The sequence below is a fragment of the Pleurodeles waltl genome, chromosome 5 (genome assembly GCF_031143425.1).
Source record: "Pleurodeles waltl isolate 20211129_DDA chromosome 5, aPleWal1.hap1.20221129, whole genome shotgun sequence".
Classification (NCBI taxonomy): Eukaryota; Metazoa; Chordata; class Amphibia; order Caudata; family Salamandridae; genus Pleurodeles; species Pleurodeles waltl.
The window spans coordinates 1,181,370,411-1,181,385,166 of record NC_090444.1 but is presented as its reverse complement, the minus strand read 5'-3'; the positions used below and the strand labels follow the sequence as shown (position 1 = coordinate 1,181,385,166).

Here is a 14,756-nt window from a genome sequence, read left to right as displayed (position 1 = left end):
CAACATTTTGTGGCAGGGTTGACCAAATTGTGCAGCAAGAAAAGCCAAATTATGCAGCTTAATGTGGTACATTTTGTGACAGTATTAGTTTAATATTTTGTAATTTTTACTCATAGTAACACTGTCTGGGTAAAGGTGTCACTTCATTAGCCCCAGTTGAACTACCAAATACAGCATCAAGCAACTGAAAGATGACCAGTCAATTTTTGCAAAGGCCTTCCACTGTTCTGGAACATATGTTGCAATGCTTATAGTAACTTGTTATCTGTTTGAGCTAGAAACAAATTTTTATTTTGTTAAATCTTCCAGTTCCAGTGGCCCTGTGATATCTATGAGAAAAGAGAGTCAGCTGCGCCATAAAATGCTTTGAAATGCACACAAAGTGCAGTTATACTACCACAAGCCATGTTTCAGTTATTCCGTTGCTAGGGGTTGGACTGGTCTATCAAAATGATAGTTACTGGAAATGTCAAATTGCTAATGGTAAGATCTACTTCATCCAGATAAAGACCACGTACACCTCTTTGCATTTGAGAATGAAAGGGACGGGCATTGACCTGCAATCAGTTGAGCTGTCCTATGTTACATTCTGCTCAGCATACCTGTTATGAAGGTCTCAACTCTTCAACATGAGGACCGGATACACTCAAACTGAGCATCTAAAATGATGACGTGGACTTACACTGAATAAAGTAGTAGTTAATATCAGCCATGGATGATATTCACAAAACACACAGGTGTTTTCTGCTTGCAGTAAACACCACAAGTGCAGCACAGAGCTACAGCAGATTGCTAATCACATTTTCCAGCAGCAAATGTGGATAGGCATGGGGCGCAGGATTAGCCTGTGTTGGGTTTTTGTCCCTTATCCTTTTGTTTCCAGTGATTTTAAGTCTGAAGATAAAAAGCGAAAAAGGCAACTCTCAAAGTGCAAAGTTCTGTTTGCTAAAAAGCCAGATATCACTGATGGTGGACTATATGCGTGGTCAGATGGCTGGGTGGATATAAAGCATTGGCAATGCCAGTAGGTCTGGATTATGAACACACTGTCGAGTCAGACCTACCTAAAAATCCATGTTCGCTATTGACTGACATCCTTCCATCCATGCTGCTGCGATAAATGCTATAAATTATCTAGTTATGTTAGAGACTTTAATAGCATTACTGAAAGGTTAAACTCAGGTAGCTGGATAAATAAACACAGTAATCACACCTGCGTGGAGGGCAAGCACTTTTTTGTGGAAGCACACAAATTCTGCCCAATCAAGACATGTATCCCTGGCTCCCAACATGTGGGCAGAGTCAACACCCCTCTCCAGGTGTTTCTCTCATAATTGTCTGATGACAGCTGCACTGTCAAACCATACCATAAAAAATCATATTGTGACGATTTGGGTGTATTATATGGTATGGTCGTGTGACCTTACTGTGTAGTACACTAGCAAAAAATTGTTTGGGTCCAGTCAGGCTCTTTATAAACCTTAAGCTAAACCCTGGATAGCTGTGGCTTTGAGCAGTAAGGTTTAAACAGAGGGACTAGTGTAAAGCATAAAACAGCACCAAACAACAAAGTAAAAAAGTCACACTACAAAGAAGAAATCCAACCCCACTTTATGAATTTTTAGAGTCCAAAATGAATCAAATCCATTGGAGTGTTCCGTAGATTTAAATTTTCAAAGGTGCTATAAATCTCAGTACTTTTAATTACAACTACAAACAAGCATTGGTAACCATAATGTTTTGAAAACTTTGTAAGAGTTGTGTTTGGCTATTTTGGGCCTACTGGGGCTACCAAATCCCAAGTAGGGAAGGTCAAGGGGGGGCACTGAGGAGTATTTGGACAGTTACCTGGTCACCAAAGTGTTCTTCAGTCCAGTTCGGAACTTAACATCACGACCAGCATAGACTTTAACAGAGTGAGCCTGATGCTGAGGATACTGGAAATTGATAATGCTCAAGGATGTTCTAGGTGCTGTGCGGTCGATGGGGATGTCCTTGCAGTTACTTTGTGGTCCCCGGGTTATGTGGAGCTGCTTTGGCTACATGTGTTGGGGGACTCTCAAAGTCCTCTTTGAACCACTAGAAGGTCAGCTGCTGTTGGACTACCGGTCTCCGTCCACAGCAGTCCCAGTGGTACCCTTTGGTGGAGGCTGGTGTCCCTCTTGGGTGACCAATATGGACTCAGATGACACTTCCAGATGTGGCAGGCTCGGGTGAAACTTTTGGCCATTGAGGATCGAACTCTTGGGGCACCCAGTGGCGACTCACCAGAAGTGGCTACTGACTTGCTGAGTTGCGCTACTTCCGCTTTGATGGCCCTGGTGCTGGTTCCAGGGGGTCAGCTGAATGACCCTCAGAGGTACTTCTTTGGTCTGGGACTTGGGAGTGACTTTTTCACAAGTCAGGAGCCACAGGCACGGTCCATAGTGAACTGAGATTCAGGGTGCCAGTTGTGCCATATGCATGCCCAGAAAGTGCCCTCGGGCGATGATGCGGTCACTAGCCAATGGCCTACCAGGATCCTTCCCACACTGTGATGACTTCTGAAAATGTGTGGCATATAGCAATCTCGGAGTGCAATATTCTGCCCGCTCCCAAGATGACTGAACCCCTCCTTGGATGTTAGGAGCTCGGTAGCCCACCCTAGAGGTGTGGCTACCTGTGGGCTACACACCCATGGGAAAAACAGTTTTGGCCCTGGTCTCCCCTCTCTGTTCCTACTGCCAGCCTGTCTACATGAACAAAAGGGCAACCTTTCAGGTGTGTGATTGTCATTTTCCCACCACAAATGGATTCGCATTTGAAGCTCGCCTTTTTTGGCGAACACCTTGAGTGGCTTCACGCAAGGGGGAGGTAACACCTCTCCCTAAAGTAGGCTGCTATTGTTCCTGAGACGGGGAATCATTCACACTACTCCCCAGGAGGGCAGAAGGCTGTCTTGTGGCCAACAGCTGAATGAGGCCACTGGAAGAACTGAGCAACAGAGTGGCAAATTTCTAAAAGTTCCCTTTCCTTAAAAGTGACATTAAATTCGACTTGGGCATCAAGTCTGGTTTAATGACACAATTATTTTGATACCTCAAAGTACCCATTTTAGTATTCCCATTGAGAAGTTATCTGGGCTGTGGGGCAGCCGGTACATCTGTGTTAATCAATTTGGATAATAAGGTCCTGATTTAGTAAACAGCAGATGGGGTACTCTGTCACAACGGTGACGGATATCCTGTCCGCCAAAATCTAAATCCCACTGGATAGAATGGGATTTAGATTTCAGTGGACAGGATATGTGTCACTGTTGTGACAGAGAAACCCGTCCGCCGAGTTCTAATTCAGGCTTTAACTCTTCCACAGCAGAAATTAATATTTGGAAGTTTTGCTTTTAGGACATATTAAAAATACATGTCCTGATTAATAATATGCAGCTCCCCGCCTTAGTGCTCTGTAGGCCGTTCTTACGGGAAGCTTACATATATTGTTAAGGGAAGTAGGGGCTCTGCCATTGGTTAAAATGGCAAAGCCGAACTAGCAGTTTTAAAAAAGCTCTTCCAGGCTACATTTTGTACTTTGTAGCCCCCTCACTGTGGCACAACCAGTGCTGCAGCCCTGGGTGGACCCTCTGTCTTACCTGCACTGAGTACCATAATAGGGATTTATAAGTAAGTCAGCTTATGCTAATTGGGGATAGCCAATTCAACATACCTTTTGTATGGGTTAGAACACTGGAATTTAGGTCTGGTTAGCAAGCCTCACTTTATTCTCAGAGTCGAAAAACCAACAGCATCAGTCCAAAATTGTGGGGGTGATCATGCTAAAAGAGGCATTTCCTGACACATAGGGTCTATATGTTGAGTTGACATTTTTAATTATTGCATTACTGCTTTAAAATAGTCTTTGATTTTTTGATGTCCTGCATTGAATATACAAAGGAATATTATGAGTAACAATTTCACTTAATTTCATTTAAACTGCTCCTATGAAACTTTCCCAAAGTATTTACATTTCAAGGCAGACAGCAATGGCACCAAACAATAAATAATGGAATATGCAAAATAAAGCCCACCAAATTCCCTTACTTCTCCCAAAGGATTTGGTATATGAAAGGCACAAGTAACAGTCATAAAGAGAAATGAAGACCACACTGGTTTACAAATACAATCTTATGTTTTACTCATGCACCATTCACATAGACTGCATTTAGTAGATGGCAAAAATATTCCTACTCAAGCTTGCATACAGACAGACATATTGAGAGAAAAGCGTACCTGACACTAAATCAAAAAGATAATTAATGGCCCAATTTTGAGGTCTCTGTTGTCTCCTCTGGTGAATCGATGGGTGTAGTTACTGCAGATTAAGTGAGGGTCCCTGAGGGTCCCCTTAGAAGTGAGGAATTACTGGGCATTGTAAGATTATAGATATACAGCTGGGATGCTCAACACTGGTGTTGGTACTGTATTGCTTGCCGGTCACAAGGCAGCAGAGCATCCCCTACATTGATTTTCTACTAATCATTTCTACATCACATATGTGTGGGACACTGAATCAGCTTCTTTTTTATAGATCTGTGGGAATGGAGACTGCAGTATTTGATAGCCTTGAAACACAAAACAAGTGTCTCCCCGCGGTAGAATGTAATTGTGGAAACTGAGACTCGAGTGCAGCACCGTGTTGTGTGAGTATGATTGAACTTCAACTATCCTGGACTTTTTCCATGGGAGGCTTTTGGCTTAGTGTATCTTGGACATTAACACACAAGAGTTAGAATAGTTAGTACATTTTGTTGGTATCCAGTGTAAAGTATGATACATCTCAGTGTTCTCATAGCATGAAAGGTGTTCCTAGTTACCTTGTTGGCATGTGGGATCAAGAATAGCAATGAGTCCATAGTTACACTGAGGTCCCTCACTTTTCTTGATTTTGCAGTCTGGGTATGAAGCTCTTTTGACTATGTAGTCATAGGTTGGTGTTTATGCTGCTGTCCGCAGGTCATGATCTCTGTTTTTGATTTGGGGTTTTATGTGGTTTTCATCACCCATGCGTCTGTCATACAGTGGTAATCATCAAGCCTTGATGTGGTGAGGTCCTCTGGGTTAAGATGATTGTATTGGAAAGTTGCAGCATATCAGTTTGAAGGAGTTATTTCAGTCCGGCAAAGGTAGGATGTAGATGCTTAGCACAATAGAGATTGGCTATCCTCAACTAGTAGAGTTGACCGTTGATTATACGTAAGAGCAGTTGCCCACTTAACCAGGAGTAAGCGTATATGAGTGTGTGAGACATAGAATATATGTTTATTTGTATGTGTGTGTTGAGGTTTGTGCCTCTGGCTCCATATGCAGGGATTGATGGACCAGGGCGAGGAGACTCTCTTGCACCCTGGCTTAAAGGCATGTGCCTAATAGCCATTCAGAATGTCTCAACCAAAAGTACACAATGTGAATTAAACAATATCCTACTCTTATGTAGTTGGAGTAATGTTTTTTTAAATTAAGAAATGTGTATGTCTATGTTGCAGGACACTCAAACCCAGGGTCAGACTGCTCAACCAATCTGTCTCACCCGCCCTCCCAGCTCACATGCCCATAGCATGCACTACTCCCCCACCAAGCACTCAAGGCTGCCAAATTGTGTCAATTGCACCTTTGGAAACCAGGACCACAAGAACCAGTGGCGGCAACACCCAAACGCTTCTACCACTAGTCCATACCCAAAACATCCAAAGCCAAACAATGCTAATGAGCTGAAGGACACAAGGGAATTGTGCCAATGAAGTTATATGGATCCATCAAGGCCATTCTAAAAAGGTGAAGTGGTATCTTGTTGCTCCTTCCCTCAACATTTGTGCATTAGCTGCAAGAACGGACAATTTAGCATCCCATTGTTGCAGTACTTGATGCATTTAGAATTGCCTTGGCCTGACCTTAAACCATCCATTTCAGGAGGCCGAGCCTCGAATTTGAGACTTGTTCTGTCGAACAATACTTTCGTGATTTTCTTAAGACTGCTTAATTTTAGCCAGCTTCTTATCATTAACTTTTACCCAGATCCCTGGCTTGTGGCCAGACTGCCCTTTTATTTCATCGGACATTTCTCTGGTGGACTTGAGCTATTGGAGGCCGATTTTGAAAGCCGAGCACCTCTCCTGGTGTCTCTTTTACTTTTCCTCGCTCTCAAGATTATTTGTAGCAGGTACATGTTCTCTGAGAGAGAGAGAGGGAGAAAAGTGACAGAGTAATATAGAGAGATCGAGTAATAGAGGTAAAAGGTAGAGAGGAGAGTAGGGGAGGGAGAGAGAATGGATGAATGGGAAAAGAGAGAGCGAGGAGCAGAAGTAGTCTGTAGACAGCCAATTTATAGAATGTCTTTTTGTTCGAAATTGGCTTTTCCATGTTTTTTTTATGGTGTAAATAGAATGATTGCTTGTCTTACTTTCAGAAACAGTTTTGTTGGAGGAATTTATTTCAGTGCTTTACTTCAGGGGACCTTATTTCAGATTTATATCTTTTAAATTATCAGACAGTTACTTTGAATATTTTTAATTTGCTGACCACCTCTATACACCATCCATCCCTGACTCCTCGCAACCTCTAAAGACCATCAATCCCTGACCCCTAAAACTCCTCACTATTCCTAAACTACACTCATCCCCGAACCCTAACAGCCTTTACTACCTCTAAACTACACCTATCCCAGAAACCTACAAAACCCTCACTACACCTACAATAGACCCAACCCTGATCCCTAAAAGCCCTTTCAACCCCTACACTCCACCTATCCCTGAACTGTAAAACCCTTCAATGCCCATAAACTCCACCCATTCCTGAACCGTAAGTAAGTAACTGATGTATTTGGTTCCATGAATTAAAATTGTTACAAAAGGAGAATACATTTAATAAAAATCTCGATTAAAATGATATTTGTACACATACTGTTTTTGTTAGAATATTCGAACCGTGTCTTAAAATGGTAATACAGATGTTACCAGTGTTGCTTAAAATGATACGCGCAATGTATATTGTACAGAAAATATCTTGATCTCTTTACAGTTTTTATGAGTCACGGTGTCTACTTGTGGGCATCCCTTATGTTGTGAATTGCTGTGCACAGTATTAAAAAAAAGGGCCATTTACTACATAGTCTAACCTTGGAATTAACTTAAAAAGGCAATTTACAAAATAGAAGCCTCATCAACGAAGATGCATCATGCTTTAATAAGAGGAGAGTGGCATGTTTTCGCATGGGCCTGGCAATGATCAATTTTTCTTCCCTACAATTAGACCAGCCTTATGATTTGTGTAAAACTCCGTAATTGTGTGGAACATGACCTGTTAAAAGTCTTTGGGTTATGGCAATGTATTTCCCAAATCTTGCCAGTTGTGCCCGGGTAACTGCAGAGTAGTGGAGGCCTTTTGCTTCCCTACAGGAGTCCACCCCATTAGTTTGAAATAGTGATTTTATTAAAGCATGTCATACATTTAGAAAACAAGACAAATAATATGTGCTCCAAGGTTTCCTCAGTTGTGTGACATAATCTACATAAGCCAACGCTAGCAAGTGACTTCCATCTACTATTAAGTTCTTTGATTGGGAGTACTATGTACCTTGTGTGAAGGACGTGCTCTGGCACTGTCTTCCCTAGGGCACCATTCAGGTAAGGCTGGCAGGGAGTTTTCCTGTATGGCTTTGATATGTGCGTAATGTTGCATTTAGCTCGTATTGCTCAGATAACATTATTTGTTTGTTCAGGACTGCCTTTAGTGTCATAGGCTGAACTGGTGTGTGCTCCCAATTTTCCGAAGCAAGTTTAATTTTGTGCATGCTTCAGTCAGGTATTCTGACCAGCGTTTGTTTTCAGCTTTAAATGGGCCCTTCAGTACCTCTTTCATTGTGTTAGGAGCCAAAGTAAGTGTTCTCTGATAGTACTTGACGAAGGTGGACATATTTTCCAAATTTTGTGTTTTTAGGTCAAACTCCAAATGCACTTAAGAGTTTCAGGTGTATGAGGGTAGTTGAAAACTTCGCTTTTAGGTACAACATTGCACCTTATCCATGCTTGCATTGAAGTGCCAGGGAAAGCTAGTTGGCCTTAACTTACTGTTGGTAAGAGTTTAGCTCTTATTCCTCTCCATGTTGTCTCGGTGGAGGGTCTGCACAAGCTTGTGTTGAGTTTGCACAGAGAGTATGTTACTGCCTTCCCTTTCTCCTCCATGTGGGATGTGTAAAATTTTGGCTTTCCGAAACTGCAAACCATACACCCAGTAATTGTACTTAAGGGCACTCTGTATTGTCAAGATATCTAATTTGTATTGATGCTTCTTGTTACTGTATTGCCCAAATATGAGCACCTTTGTCGTAGAACAATTTGCAACCAGTTTGTTCTTGATGTTCTATAAATTTAGTGAATTTAGGGCTTTCTACATCCTCACCTTTGTGTGATCCATTAGGATCACGTCATCCATGTACTGTATTAAAAATAGGCACGTCTAGCAGATTTAGGGGACTAGCACATTTACAACTTTTAAAGATTGGCCAAGGTTGGCAGTATACAAGTTAAAAAGCATAGGCACAAGGACACCGCTTTGTTTTAAGCCTTGATCTGTGTAGACATTTCATGGTGGCTGTATTGTGATTGAGCTTAATTCTCACCCAGTTTGGGAGTAAAACGCGATCACCTCTTTGAGTTTTTTTTTTTTATATTCCCAATTTATTTAATTTATTCCAAGGTATGTGCCGATCCGCACTGTTGAAGGCAGCAGAGTAGTCAACAAAATATATGTAAAACTGTATAAAAAAAGCCTTTCTACTCCTAACCCCCGCCCCATTAGTGACCCCTTGAACCCCCTCATCACATTCAACCTCAACCCATCCCAAAACCATCACCACCCTTAAACACCACCCATCCATGTCCTCTAAAAGCCCATAAACGCTACCCATCCCTGAACCAGTGTTTTCCTTCACAGAACATTATTTCTGATGTATATCTTTTACATTATCAAACAATTACTTTGGATATTTTTAAATTGCATGTCCCCTCACAACCTGAAACACCATCCATCCTTGACTCCTCATAGCCCCTAAAGGCCATCAATCCCTGTCCCCTAAAAACTCCTCACTATGCCTAAACTCCACCCATCTGTGAATCCTAAAAAACCCTCACCACCCTTAAACACCTCCCATCCATGATTCCTAAACGCCCCTCACCACCCCCTAAACTCTACCCATCCCAGAACTCTGAAAACCCATTCTGCAGCTAAACTCTATACACCTCTGAAGTATTTAAACCCCTCACCACCCTAAACTTCACCCAGTCCTGAACCCCAGAAGGTTTTCACCACCCCATCACTCTATCCATCACTGAACATTAACAACTCTCAACACCCCAACACTCCACCCATCCATGAACCCAAAAAACACACATTGGACCTCTAAACTCGACTCATCCATGAACCCTAAAAACACCTTACCACTCCCAAAATCCATTCTTTCCAGATACCTAAAAAAAAACTCACACCCCTAAACTCTACCCTTCAATGAACCCAACTGAACCTTATAAACCCCTTTCTAGGCCTGAACTCCATCCATTTCTGACCCTTAAAAAACCCCTCACCTCACATAAATATTACCCATCCCTGAATCCATAAACCCCTCACTAGTACTAAACTCCACCCACGTTTAATGTCATTTTTTATTTTTTCCTTAAAATTATCTTTTCATTCAAATGTTTTCTTTATTTTTAAGTTACTTGTAATTCCTTAAAATTGTCTTTTCTTAAAATTGTTTTTCCATGATTCGGTTTCCTCCAATGTGGTTTCTCAGTTTTAGTTTTTTCATTAATTCACATACTCACTCCCAAATAAAGGTTGTAGATACTGCCAAATGTGAAGGTGGTTGCCAAAGAAAGAAATTATCTTATATAGTCGAGCTAGACTTTACCCCAGCAATTAATTTTAGCCTCCATTAAATGTCACAGAAACATATTTCCGAACTTTGGATGTTAAAATATGACATCACATGAAAAATTAATTACTGGAAAAGTCAATCAGTAATTCAATATTTATCTTGTAATATTTCACACCCGCGATTGTATTTAGTGCTGCCATTCAAGTCATAAGCAGAATAAGTGCCAGGAGTGAAGGGAAATATAATTTTACACAGAACATGCTTTAGGCTGAGTCTGTTTAGCCAATGTTAGGCCACACAAGAAGTCTGAATCTCTGGGCCCAACAGCAAACCAGCCAAGGAAACAATATGCCGATGAAATTCTCTGCACATTATATTCCCACTCTAAACATGAGAATAATCATATTAAATCTCTTTAGTGATTTTCCAAGGCTGACAGCTAAACTGGGACAGCCCTTTGCAGTCATATAGGGCCGGTCACTTGTGGAGCCTTCAAGATCCAGTAATTCCATCCTGGAAAACTGTCAAGAGGGTGGCTACCCCAGCCTGCCAATACATGCAACCTGTACAGCAACTATTGCTACAGGAGCTATCACAGATTTGTGGTTTTATTTTTCTCTTGTTCTCCCGCTCTCTTATAGAATTTGAAAAGAAATCAGAAGACAAGGCATTCAAAAACATAGGCCCTACTCCACAGCACTTGGACTGTCAAACCTGACCTCAATCAGTGAATGTACCAGTGACACTGTCTAGTGATCAGCTGGCAAATGATTAAGGCCAGTATGCTGAGAATGCCCAACATCTATGTTATGGAGCAAGTTACAGGCCATTTTTTGGCTCCTGGGGTCTGCCCCTGAAATAGTCATGGAACATAAATTTTAGATTCATTTAGCTGGTGGCAGCCACAGTTCCATATCAGTTACTGGTACAAGCACTTAGCCTAGACCTCCACCTGCTGCTATCTTAATTTAGTAAATGAAAGGGCCCTTTAGGAGAAGTCTGCCATCAGTCGTTTTACACTCTGGCAAGACGAGCATACCACTTTGCCTCACACTAGGCATCGTTCAAACAGTGCATAATCTCAGGTTTGCCACTTAGGCCTTTAATTCCCACGATTGCGTAGGAAAAAGTAATGCAACTGTAGTCTCACATGTGGAGTCACTGCACCTCAAAACATGATCTCAGGCAAATCATTGGTCCTAAACTAAGCACCACACTGACTGAGTTCCGCCACCTCAACAGTAGTATGAAGAGACTGACTTCACAAAGCCAGCAAGCCAGCTCACTCCTTTCGGTGACACCTCTGAACTGGTGTGTATATGTATGTATGACTATGGCATTTCTGTAGTGCAAACTTAGTCGAAAGGCAGCAGAGTGCTGTACATGGTCAAAGACAAGCATAAATTCAACAAGTAACAGGAGAGGAAGCTGGGACATGGACGGTTAATGAATTGTGATGTATTGATCTTAAAGAGGTGAGTCTTCAGCTCTTCCCTAAATTGAAGCAGTGTTAGGGTGCTCCTTTTGGATATGGAGAAGTTGTTCCTGATCCTGCGTACATAGATGTTGCCTTGTTTTTTCTTTTTCATACTTCTTAGTCTGCGGTCCGATGGTGTTCTGGCTGTGGGTGTGCTGGGATCCACCAGAGATAAGTATGTCTGCAAGATAAAGAGGGGTTGTAAATGATGTAGCTGTGTTTTGAAGATGATGTGGGCCTCCAAGGGTAGCCAGTGAAGTTCTCTCAGGATGGTGGTAATATGATCCTATTTCTTCAGGCCTTGGATGAGTTGTGGTGCAGTATGCAGGATGCCTCTAAGAGGTGCTACCATGGAGTCTGGGAGGTCTTGGAATAGGGCATTACCACCAGAGCCAGGAGTACAAGGGTTAGAATAGCAGTTCTGAAGTCTCTTTCTGGAACAAATTGTTTGATTTTCTTTAAAAGACAGAGTTAGTACCAGGACATATTTGTGTCTTTTTTAACAGTGTGTTTCTTGAGGGTGAGGTTGGTGTCCAAGGGTAAACCCAAGTGACTTGGCATTCGGTGAGAGCTGGGGTTTTAAGCTGTCAATGTTCATGTCATTAAGTCAGTTTTGAAATGTATATTTTTTATTGTGATTCGAAAATGAACTGAATTCTGTCTTGGTTGGGTTGAGCATCAGGTATGTGCTGGACATCCAGGTCTGGATGACTTGCAAGCAGTGTATGAGGTGTTGGGAGTCTGAATCACAGGAAACTTTCACGGGGTTTCCCAGGGGACAATTGCCATCCATCCTCAGGGACCAATGCCTGCTTCCAGCACCTGCCTAGTACTCCTGGGTCACTATAGGGCTCCCCTGACAACTATGCAGGCAACACCAGCACCTGTTCATTTGGAAAATCGTGTATGTTCTTTTGCTGACAGCCACTGAGTCCTGGAATCTTGTAGGCCTCCAGTTGCTCTCTTGATAGGGGCTTCATGCTTCAGTCACCCACAGCCTGCCCTTAACTCAAGCACCGTAAGGTTGCATCTCAGGCTTAGAAATTGCCTGGACAACCATGTCTGTCCCACAGAACAAGCCCACAGGTTTGGCACACTCTTGTACTTTGCAGATGCCTTACAGAATTAGACCTCCCACTGCCAGTATTTCAGATAACAAAGGCAGCCCCTTCAAATAGAAGTAGAAAATCCTATGGGTCACAAACAAAAATGAAAATAAGGAAACTATGCGCAGAGGAAATTTTATGCAAAGCTGACATAAGCTGTGAAGCTCCACAGTGCCCCCTCAATGATATCAACCTATGTTTAAGCGCTGTGACCAATATCTCAAAGCTTTTGTGCACTTTCCGTCCTGGTTTGATCATCACCCATGTGAACTGAGTCGTATGGTGCCAAGTCTTTGTGCTTCCACCTCTCTTGATTTCCTGGTTCCCATTTCATGAGATGTTGTGTTCCAGATAAACACATTGTGGTCTAAGTGAAAGTTCCCCTCCTCCTGGGATATTATGGATTTTGCCAATGATATTAAGAACTATGGCGGTCATTCTGACCCTGGCGGTTTTCAACCGCCAGGGCAGAGTGTCGCGGAAGCACCGCCAACAGGCTGGCGGTGCTTCATGGGCAATTCTGGTCAGAAAAGGGCAACCGGCGGTTTCCCGCCGGTTTACCCCTGCCCCAAAGAATCCTCCATGGCGGCGCTGCTCGCAGCACCGCCATGGGGATTCCGACCCCCTTCCCGCCATCCTGGTCCTGGCGGTAAAAACCGCCAGGAACAGGATGGCGGGAACGGGTGTTGTGGGGCCCCCTAACAGGGCCCCATAATGATTTTCAGTGTCTGCCTAGCAGACACTGAAAATCGCGACGGGTGCCACTGCACCCGTCGCACACCAGCAACTCCGCCGGCTCCATTCGGAGCCGGCTTCATCGTTGCTGGGGCTTTCCCGCTGGGCGGGCGGGCTGCCTTTTGAAAGTCAGAAAGTCAGAATGACCGCCGCGGAATGACCCCCTATGTGCTCAATGACAGGTGTGTGGTAGTGAATTATCTGCCAAAAATCAGAAGATGTCCCATCTGCCCACCCCTTGCTTCCAATTTGTAATTTATAAGTGATGGAATTACTTCATTTCCAGTGGTAGAACCCTAGCTAGCTTTACTGTTAAACATATATTCATGACAGGCCAGTTGTTAAACATATATTCATGGCATTGCAAAACTTCCAGCTCCATGATGTTGCTGGTCCCACATTAAAGAGTGGGGATTCCCTGGCACAGTTGCAATGTTTTTCGCAGTCCAGGACGAACCTGGGCAGAGAAAAATATCAGTGTCCCCAAACACAGTGGAAGGTAGACACCCAGAACATTAGTTACATTGATTTTCATTGTTCAGACATAATGGCATGGATTGAGCATTTTCACTAAAACAGCACCTTGCATGTTGTTGAAAGCACTTGTGAGGAAACTTCTCCAACGATCCAACTGGAGACCCTTAATAAGATGGGCTGGTTACTGCTGGGCTTCAGAGCTGGGTCCCTGCTACAAGAATAGCCTGGAGGCCAACCCACTAAGTTCTAAATGAGCCACTTAAACTTATAGTACAAAGAATAAATAAAGGAAAGACAATGAACCATAACATATTACAGTTCCATATAAAGATAAGACTTGTCTAGATGTCCACTGTTATGGTGTGCAGTAAACACATCTGTATGCTACATTTCTAAACCTTGCAACTTTATTCTTGATACCACCTTGCACTTATTCGTCTACACTGGTTGCCAGAAATTGGTGCGGGAGGCTGCAGATTCCACCAGCTACTCGTGCTCATCATGAATGTTCGCCATAACTATGTTTTGATTTGAAGACAATCCTGAAGCCTGCAGGCCCACACACTGTCAACCCTCACTTAAATTATCATCCCTTCAAGCAAAGGTCCAGCCCCAGCTCTTGAGTGCCTTGTGCCGTACCTGTATAGTCTGGGCTTCAGATAATTCCTGGAGCTAGAGGTTAGTTTTTTGGAGCCCTTCCTCTTTTGGCCATGCTTGCAATAAACATCTGTTTGGCATAACTGTAAAGTACGTTTAGCATTTCCTGATATTAACTTTGTAGGTATTGAAGCATACTGCCTTTTCCTAGTCTTTAGATCCTGAAAGCACGGCAGGAAGTTGTAGTTTCCAGCTTTTCCTGATCTTTATGCACTCCGTATTGTTGGCTTTTGGATCTATCCGCCCCCGTCCATTCCTCTTTGGCTCTGCGTTTTAGCATTTGTGCTGTTATATTTTTATTCAAATTTTATATAATGTCTTGACTGCGATTTGCAGAGTTTTAAATCTGACTTTTAGCAAATGTACACTTTTACACTGTATACGGCTGTTTTACCCCATGCTAT

At 42.7% G+C, this 14,756-nt stretch overlaps 1 protein-coding gene across 2 annotated transcripts in view; it reads left to right on the top strand.

Moving 5' to 3' along the window:
• The window catches only part of POPDC1 (popeye domain cAMP effector 1), a 274,307-nt gene that overhangs the window by 80,010 nt on the left and 179,541 nt on the right, over positions 1–14,756 (top strand). The window lies entirely within an intron of this gene.